The sequence below is a fragment of the Eublepharis macularius genome, chromosome 4 (genome assembly GCF_028583425.1).
Source record: "Eublepharis macularius isolate TG4126 chromosome 4, MPM_Emac_v1.0, whole genome shotgun sequence".
Classification (NCBI taxonomy): Eukaryota; Metazoa; Chordata; class Lepidosauria; order Squamata; family Eublepharidae; genus Eublepharis; species Eublepharis macularius.
The window spans coordinates 22688645-22698771 of record NC_072793.1 but is presented as its reverse complement, the minus strand read 5'-3'; the positions used below and the strand labels follow the sequence as shown (position 1 = coordinate 22698771).

The 10127-nt window shown below is 46.4% G+C and overlaps 1 protein-coding gene across 1 annotated transcript in view; it reads left to right on the top strand.

Moving 5' to 3' along the window:
• Positions 1-588: 588 nt before the first annotated feature.
• Positions 589-10127, top strand: part of GPRC5C (G protein-coupled receptor class C group 5 member C) — a 28365-nt gene continuing 18826 nt past the window's right edge. The window contains exon 1 of the mRNA XM_054978797.1: positions 589-980. The gene's annotated coding sequence lies outside the window, so the exon portion shown is untranslated. The remainder of the gene's footprint in view (positions 981-10127) is intronic.

Here is a 10127-nt window from a genome sequence, read left to right as displayed (position 1 = left end):
GCTTTTAATTTTATTAATAAAATAAAAAGTAATTTTAAAAAAAAGGAACCCCAAGGCTTAATTTCTGTTAGGGGTTAAGACTGGGGTTGCCAGCTCCAAGTTGAGAAATCCCTGGAGATCTGGGGGGTGAAACCTGGAGAAAGTGGGGTTTGGGGAGGGAAAGGACCGTAGAGTCCACCTCCCCAAAGTAGCCATTTTCTCCAGGTGAACTGATCTCTGTGGCCTGGAGACCAGTTGTAATTCCGGGAGATCTCCAGCCACTACCTGGAGGCTGGCAACTCTAGTTAAGACGGAAATCCGTTGGATACCGGCGCTCAGTTTCGAATCGGCAACCATTCACGCCACAGGAACTTCTGAAGTCCCCCCAAGCATGTCCTGCTGCCCCTCCCGTCTTCTCAGAAACGAAGCGCCGAGGAAAGCTCCAGCAACAACGCAGTCCAAAGAAACCCCGCACCGCCTTGCGAGGTCCCGCGGCTCAGCTGGGCTCCGTCGCACCTGAGCGCCTGACAAAACAAGAGGGCAGCGGCGTGGGCGCACCAGTCGGAAAACCAGGGCCGGAGTTGCAAGGGAGCGAGCGGGCGCGAACCTGGGCAAGGCTGGGCGTGCGCGGCGTGCGTCAGGCGAGCGCGGTGACTGGCGGAGACGCCAAGCCCGGAGGGCGCGCGGCGGGGGCGGCGGTGATTGATGCGCCTGCGAGCGGGCTGCGCGCGGGCCTGATAAGAAGCTTGAATGGGGCTGATGTCACCGTGATGGCGAGCGGGCGGCGCTCGAGCCGAGGAAGAGCCGTCTTGCTTCCCGGCCGCGGCGCGGCACGCCCCCTGCGCCTGCTGGCCGCTTCCCCGCGCCTCAACTTTTCGGCTCTGGCTCCGCGGGGAAGGCTCCAGGGGCTGGCCGCGCCGTAGCCCCTCGGCGTCCCGCGCGCCCTGCGTCGCTCCGCTCGGCTTTGTCCTCCTGGAAGCGGGAGTTTCCACCTCGGGCAGGTAAGCGGGCTGGCGCGCTTCTCTCGCCCGTGGAGAGTCGGTGGCCGGGCGCGCTTCTGGGAGGGGTTTTCCCAAGTTCGCGCCCTTCCGCCGCCGCCGACCCCGAAAGGCTGGGGCATGAAAATGTCCCCTCTCCTCTTCGCCCCTCTTCTGATAAACGCGGGAGAAAAGAGCCTCACGCCGATGCGGAAAGCCTCGCCGTGACTCCCGCTGTAATTTTCCTTTCTTCGCCTTCGGGGCTGGGAAGCGACTGCGAGGTTCGCCCTTCAAACTGTTACGTTTCAACGCTCACACGGAGCTGTGGTGTTGAATTTGCTCGCGTGTATTTCAAATGTAAGCATTTTTTTTAAAAAAAATGCATATTTGAGGCTAGGTGAGGAGGTTTTTGTGAGGAGACCCCGCAGTGAAATATGGAGAAGGGAAGCCCCCCCCCTCACCCATCCAGTTTAAATAACAGGAGGTTAGTCAGTCACTCTTCCAAAGGTCAAGCTGCTTGTGAGGAGAGATTGGATTTGGAAACTTGTGAGGCAAAATGTGAGGTGTCCTTTCTTTTGGGCTGTTGGTGTTGTGATTCTCTCTTTTTTAATCGAAAAGAGTCCAGTAGCACCTTTAAGACTAACCAACTTGACTGTAGCATAAGCTTTCGAGAATCACAGTTCTCTTCGTCAGATGCCTCTGAAGAAGAGAACTGTGATTCTCGAAAGCTTATGCTACAGTAAAGTTGGTTAGTCTTAAAGGTCCTACTGGACTCTTTTCGATTTTTGCTACTGCAGACTAACACGCCTGACTCCTCTGGATCTCTTTTTTAAAGAAATGACAAAGCTCTTGATAACTAGAAATGCAATTGGTGCATGCTGAGTTGTGTTATTCTCCAGTGGCATCTAATGACTGTGATTAAAGTAGACAAACAAACAGCAAGCAGGTCGTTCGCTCCGGGGCTTTTTTTCAGGGGGAACGCTGTGGAACGGTGTTCCGGCACCTCTTGAAAACACTCAGCAAAAGTGCTTGAAAATATTATTTCAAAGAAACCCGTGTGTTTCTTCCTCATTTCCCTCTTGAGAGTTCCGCCACCTCTTTTCCCAGAAAAAAAAAAACCCTGATTAGCTCAATAGTGTGGTGCAATGTTGAGTTTTGGACCAGAAAGATCTGGATTCAGATCTCGGTCCCATCGCAAAGATTTCTGCTGGCCGAGTCTGCCTTCTACGGTTATTCTGAGGGTAACATGAGAGAGCCTCTTGTATAGTACCTTTGGAGGAAGGCTGACCTTGAGAAAATGCTCTTGGAATCCATCACGTCTTCCGAAAGAAGTGTGGGAGTAAAACAAGTGTGCACAGAGAACCAGGCTACCTGGGTCGGGCTTTTGGTTCTGGGAAGGGTTTCCCAACTTCAACGAAGCGGTGATGCCAGATTGTGTGGAGTTTAGGCAAGAACTAGTGGGCTAAAAAGTCACCGGATGGAATGCTGGCTCTCTTGTACGCAAACAGAAAAAAGTCGACTGCGGTGGGAATTTTAAGTCGGGCGCAATAACTTTCCTAGCTAGAAATGGAGAAATAAGGAACCTGAAGAATGCAGATGACCTCACCAAACTCCATATTCTGCACTATGTAATTCTTCCCCCGCAATAGAATTGGTGCTTCCTCTGTTTCTCCAGCCCTGAGTGGTCTGGAATCTGGATAATTCTGGCCGATCTGGATAATTTCTGATCTTAAAAAAAAATATCTGTATGAAAATCTTACCTGATCTTCATCTATCTGACTGAGGTTCCCAAAATCTTTCCCCTGAAAACTGGTGAAAGGCAGCTTCTAGAATTTTAAAATTGGTTGTGGCTTAATTTGGGAAGTATTCTGGGGCACAATAGCTGCAAGCTGGAAATGCGTTCCTCGTCTGTGTGGGGATAGCTCTCCATTTAGGAGGGGAATACAGCTCCTGTTCTACACCTCTTGATGATATCCCTGCTCTTGCATCTTCTTTCTATGTTCTGTATGACCTTTGGTTGCTGTGTGATTGTTACTATGTCACCGACAACAGGAAAAGGTGAATAAGTCAGTTCTGTCTAACAAGTCAAAAGCCACGGAATTAAGTGGAGTTTACTTTTGAGCAGGGCTTTTTTTCTGGGAAAAGTGGTGGTGGAATTCAGTGGGTTGCCCTCAGAGAAAATGGTCACATGGCCAGTGGCCCCGCCCCCTGATCTCCAGACAGAGGGGAGTTGAGATTGCCCTCCGCGCCGCTGAGCTAAACTCCCCTCTGTCTGGAGATCAATCTAAACTCCCCTCTGCCTGGAGATCAGGGGGCGGGGCCACCAGCCATGTGACCATTTTCAAGAGGTGCCGGAACTCCGTTCCACTGGGTTCCAGCTGAAAAAAAGCCCTGCTTTTGAGTAAGCATGCTTGCAAGTGGGCTCAAGGTGCAAAGTATTTAGAGGTTGTGAATCCACAGGAAGCTCTGGAGAGATCCCTAGCCAATCCAAGACTCTTTTGTGCCAAGAGAAATAGTTGACCTTTGCTGTTGTTTTCCCTTACCGTTTATACTCACACCTCTTATGCCTTTACTGCACTGTTCTCTGTGGGACCCCGCAAGCTCCTTAAGACGATTCCAGTCACTACTTCTAGCAACCTTGATAATGCTGTCTACTTGTTGAAGAAAAGTGACTCCTACGGAATACCTTTGGTTTTTTCAAATCTAGCTGGACTGCTCTGCAACTTGTTTGCAGGCCTCAGAAGTTTGCCTGTGATTTGTTTATTGTTTATTGTTGTACATTTTAAAACCTGCTGTTCCTCATGTTGGCCTACGCATTTTTGTGCTCCTTTATTTTGTCCTCACAACAACCCTGAGAGGTAGGTTAAACTGAGAAAGTGTGTGCGGTTGGCATGAAGTCACCCAGCAATTTCTGTGGCACAGTGGAAATTTGAACCTGGATCTTCCAGATCTTGGTACAGCTCACTAACCTCTATATCACAGCAGTGACAGAAGTTTGTTTGTATGGCTTTTCTGTGTGTATAGGGCACACATGTCAAGTAGTTATTTTATTATCTTTAAATGGAATGAAATATGACCCACCCAAATGCCTGGTGCTTAGTATAAGAGAGAGGCTAATGGAGAAGCTGAACAGAGAAATGCATATTTAAAACGGACTTTGCCTCATGAGCTGACTTACAAGCCAGATGTCGGCGGAACTGACACTTCACAATAGCACCTTATTCTTCTCCCCTGAAGCTGTGTCTCCACAGTCACTTGGTGTCACATGGTGTTAACTGGAAGCTATTGAAAAATGCAGAGCGGTGACACTACCTTTTACTGAGCCATATTGTTGGTCCTTCTTTTTCAGTCATAAAAACTGAGCTTCTATACTGTCTCACTCAGAGAGGTGAACAAACTCAAGTGTTATTATCCCTACAATACAGCTGGGGAGCTGGGGCTGAGAGGAGTGTCTTAACCCAAGGCCACCTGCTCAGCTCATAGCGGTAATGGGATTCAAACCAGCAGAGTGCTGATTTACAACATGGCCACTTAGCCAGTATACTACCAGAGACCATTTGAAGTGGAGATAATAGGGGCTGAACCTAGGCTCTTTGGCAGGGCCATATTAACCCATGGCCAGGCCCCTAGGCCTTCAGGTATTTCGGGCCCCCTCTGGCACTTCAGATCTTTCACCCCACTACAGCTGACAGCCTGACCCTGGTACTGTAGGTACTAGACTGCAGTTCATAGCCCTATATCCATTTTGAGGGCCTTCTGAAGAATTCTATTTGCAATTTTTAAAATATTTTAATTGCATGAGTAGAACTCCTCAGGAAAGTATATTTTGGTGGTATAATTGTTCAATACTGTAATATTTTGAAGTGAATAAAATTTATATATAATATATATACACACACACATGTATTGCTTCAGCACAGAGTGCAAAGTGCCTTTAACCATTGGAGCCCTAGGGCGCAGGTAATAGTGCCTCAGCAAAAACAATTAACAGGCCCCTAGTCCCTGCCGGGCCCTTAGGCTTCAGCCTTATGAATAATACAGCCCTGATCTTTGGCATGCAAGGCATATGCTTTACCACTGAGCTAGACATGAATACTAGGTTAGTATTAATCAGTATGATGTAGTGGTTAGACTAGGATTGGAGAGATCTTGGTCTGAACCCCACTCTGCTGTGGATCTAATTAGGTGACCTTAAGACAATTGTCCCATCTCCGCATAACCTACCTCACAGGCTTGTTGTGAGGATAAAATGGAAACTGAAAAGCCATGTACCTTGTCCTCAGTTCCTTGGAGGGAAGGTGGGATAAAAATGTCCTAGGTTAGATTAAATCCAAAGAGATCTTGGGCATTACAGAAAGAAGCTGCAAACGCTCAGCCGGAGTCTGATATAAACAGTGGCTGTTGCCTTGAAGTAAGGAAGGAAAGGCTAAAACCTGACGGATGGCCGAGTGAGCCAGCAGTGATGTCAGTATGTGTAAACCTGGTGCCTCTTCTCTTTAATAAGTCCCACTGGGGTTTCTGCAGCAGCAGGGATGTGTTGGTTGGTTGATGTAGATTGAGTATTGTTCGACAGCATGTGAGAGTAGAGCAGGGCTGTACCAAAGAGGGCATCCAGGAAAGCCTACACCTTTTGGGGGGGGGTGGAAGAAAATGGGAGAGAGAACCCACAGAAGACTGCCTTTTACTGAGACAGACCATTCGTCTATCAAGAACAGTGCTGTTTACACTGACCAGGAGTGGCACTCCAGGATCATCATGAGTAGAGATCGTTCTCATCACTTTTTGATTCTTTTAACTGGAGATACTGTATATTGGTACCTTCTGGGGTCAAAGCAGATCCTCTGCTGTTGATCCACAGCCTCTCTGCTAAAGGGAGTGCAGGGGAAATGATTGTTCTTGAGTTACACTGCACCAGGGAGTGGTGGAAAGGAGTAAGGAAAGTTCATGCGTAATGTTGTATCAGCCCTCAACTTGCAAGAACTTCTCATTTTGCGGCATTAGGGGAGACCACCATAATACTAAGGAAATACAAAATGGGCAGCAGGTAGACATAGTTGCTGTTCTGTGACTGAGGGTCCATATCATGACTACTGGGCATGTATGGTGACAGGAAAAGCACCAGGAAGGCTTGTATGTGATGGTTCCCAGCTTGTAGCAACCAGACATCACCCACTCACATATTGAGCATACAGTTTCTAGAGAACGTTGAGAAGAATTAGAGAAATGTCACTTCCCAAAGAATGCCAAAATCCAAATCCTGTGCATGGTAGTGAGTGCGCATGAACAGTAGGTTGAAGGCTACCACATGCAGCCAGTGTGGAAAGCCTTAGGTGACTTGAAAGTTTGTGGTTTTCTCCTCTGAGAAAGATGATGGAACGGGCCTCCTTTAGAGGTAAGCAAGATAACACATCTGTAAGTCTCCTGGATGTGTAGCTTTTTATAGCTACTTGAAAGGATTGGCCAAAAAACAAACAAACCAGAATTAAGCCACACCACAAATCACTGCCTTTCAGAGCAAAGAGCAGCTGTCATTCCCTGTACTATATTCTGATACACACAAAATAGATGTATGCTGGATCCGTAGAGCAGCAGTAATCATTTCATAATCTCCAAAATTCTGGAACACAACCGTTTCCCATACAAATTAATGCAATGCACTCTAAAACTGTAAATTAAAAAAATAGCAAATGTCTGACCTCTGGGGACTTTTTTTTTGGTTTCCTTTACAACCAAAAAATGTTTTGTATGTACTTTTTATTGAAAGCTGAGATGCTCACAAATGCATTTGTGAGTTTTGTGGTTTAATGCTTAAATGGCTAAACTGTGAGGATTATGATGGGTACTATAACAACGCCAGGCAGTTGACCTTGCACGAAAGAATTTTAGTTGGTGTGTGTGTGTGTGTTCTGAAACAAGACACCTGGGCTGACCTCCAGTCACATGAGGAGTAAATGAAAGCACCAGTAAGCCTATGACAGTGAGCGGCTGTTCAAGCTTGTTTGGCACTTCCATCCCAGAGGCAGTACTTGGGTGTCCTTAAAGCTCTGTCCATTTACACACCGTCAAACGGAAGAGTTTAGCTTGGGCAAGGTGGCAGAATCACTTCTAGGTGGGGAGTGTTACATCCCATGCCATAAAAAACTATTTGAATTCAGAAACCAGAGCAAAAATCACGCCCCCCCCCCTGCTGACTTGTGTAAGTTTTTTGCGGGGGGGGGAGTTCTTTAATTAAATCGTACAGAATTAAGTTTGGGAAGCTGGAAAAAAGTACAGATCACTTAGTCTAATTCCCTCTTCCGAAGAGCCTATGTGGTATAGAAGTTAGAGTTATAGATTAAGATCTGAAACATCAGCTGATTCCGCACATGTTGGATAATGCACTTTCAATGCACTTTATCAATCGTTTGAGGTGGAGTTTTTGTTCCGCACACAAAAAAATCCGTTCCAAATGATCTATAAAGAGGATTGGAAGTGCATTATCCAATGTGTGCGGAATCACTCATCCAGGTTTGAATCTCCACTCTTCCATGGAAGCTCTTTGGGTGAACTTGGGGGCCATTTACATACCCTCATCTTAACCTCCCTCACAGGGTCGCTTGTTGTGGGGAAAAAAAAGTGGAGGAGAGGAAGTTGTAAACTGCTTTGGGTCTTGGGAAAACACTGAGTATAAACAAACAAGGCTCTTTGTGCTTGTCACCTTTACCAGTGTAACCCATATGTGTCATATTTTTTTTTCCTTTTGGAGAGTGTGTGCTTTCTGTAGCTAAAATGCCAAGACCTGCCGCTTCCCATGGCATGGAGATGCAGTGTCAGGAAAATCGAAAAGAGCCCAGTAGCACCTTTAAGACTAACCAACTTTACTGTAGCATAAGCTTTTGAGAATCACAGTTCTCTTCTTCAGATGCGTGACGCATCTGACGAAGAGAACTGTGATTCTCGAAAGCTCATGCTACAGTAAAGTTGGTTAGTCTTAAAGGTGCTACTGGACTCTTCGATTTTGCTACTACAGACTAACATGGCTAACTCCTCTGGATCTAGTGTCAGGAAAGGGTTTAAATGTTGCCTTTTTGCCTATTAAAGCAGCTGTTAAAGGCAAACGTACTTGGTTCAGAGAACAAATTGAATGGCAAGAAAGAACGTTTGAAATCTTTTGGTAGGGATTGCCTCCCCCCCCCCCCCCCCAGTAACTGAAAGGCATAGAGGGCCAGTCAGATGGCTTGCTGGCTTGTATATGTCCTGGAATTGGAGAAGATGCTTGCAGAAGTAATGTTCACTACATATAGGGAATGTATGGCCTCCTGTATTTGGAGCCTGAAGTCGCCCAGTGCTGTGCATAAAGGGAACCAGGACTGAGCCATGTCGGTAAAACTGAGTGCCAGCATTCATAACTTGCTCAAGGAGCTGCTTCTCCAAATAAGGGATCTGAGAGAGATAAATGAAGCAACACTAGCAACAACGTGCTGAAGAACAAAGCCCTGTGAAAGAGGACTGGCCTGTGATCCCAGCCACCAAAACAAAACCCAAATTTTGGAAGGCACGTGAGAGAGTTCCCCTCTTTAGAATGTCATCTGGAATACTTGAAGCCTGGGAACCAAGACGTGTTGAATGGCAGCCAGAGGAAGGCCAGAAGTCTGTGTGCTGATTCCCTCTCATGGGAACATTGCTGGCCAGGGAAATGCTTGAATGGGGAGCTGGAAGTGTCTGAGTTATTAATCTTTATTTTGGGCAAGCACAGCAAAACTGCCTTGAGAAAGTGCTTTCCACATGGGGATTGCCCCCAGAGAGTGTTGTTTGCCCTCCCCAGAAGGAACTGTCATCCAGCCCTTCCTTTCTCGGGTTCCATCAATGGCCACGGACAGTGCCGTTTGGCAGAGGGAGAGAGCTCTCCTTTCTTGGACAGCAGTAGTAGTAAACCATTAGAGTGTGTTATGTGCTGTCAAGTCGCCTCTGACCTGTGGCGACCCTATGAAGGAAAGACCTCCGAAACGTCCTATCATTAACAGACTTGCTCAGATCCTGCAAACGGGAGGACGTGGCTCCTTTTGAGTCAACTGAAGTTAAATAGAGTCCCCTCTATGAAGTTAAACAATCAACTACAAATTACTTATAAGTATTTAAATTCAAAGTGCGTGAAGTGCATAAATTACATCTAAATTACATAATTCATAAATATACAGTCCACAAATTCATATCACATCTGGCAATCTCATTGAAAAAGATCAATAACCGACCACTCTTTCACAAACATATAGTCAATAAAGTGCAAAGAGTGCAAGGTAAACGGCAGGTGATATACAGTCCTCCAGCCGACATCTGATTCCAGATGTCCTCACCCTGCGGACAATCGGCTGTTTCCGTTTTACATGCTGTATCTTCACACTGTGCTTCCTCAGGGGCACGCAATTCACTGGGTACAGAAAAACATGCTCATATATATACAGAATTCTCACAACAAGGGGTTGCACAGTTAAGGTTATTACAATCAAAGTTTTACAATCATTTCTACTCACTCTGCCGATTTCTATCATTTCCTTATACCATTACAGTTTCACAGGTGATTCATCAATGTCGGCAATGTAGAAAAGTAACTCAAAGCTTCTAAACAAATCACAGAGAATGTATGGGTAAATTAGCCCTTAATGGTATGGTTGGTGGTGCTGGATCCCTGAAGTACGTGTGAGGAATAGGGCTGCCAATCTCCAAGTAGGGTGTGATGATCTCCAAGAATTACAACTGATCTCCAGCCTACAAAGATCAGTTCCCCTGGAGAAAATGGCTACTCTGGAGGATGGGCTCGGTAGCATTATACTCTGAGGTCCCTCCTCTGTTCCACCCCTAAGTTTCCAGGAACCTGGCAACTCTAGCTTTGGCCACTGGGCTGTAAAGGGTAGTTCTTGGGTTCAGTACCCATTGGGAGATCGACTGTTGCTGCTGAATAGCTGGGAGGTTTTTTTTAAAACCACTGCCGGGCCTGTCTTCAAATAGGGGACTTCTGAGTACTTGTTTAGACTTGTTTATCTTCTCTTTCACCATATTGGCATGGTCATCTAATATGATATAAGCCGTTGACATGGACCCAACCAGGCTGTCTATGCAAAAAGGTCAAATGGACACAAATCAGAAGATTAAAAATAGAAGCCCTTTAGAAACCAGTGGGGAAGAATTTTAAGT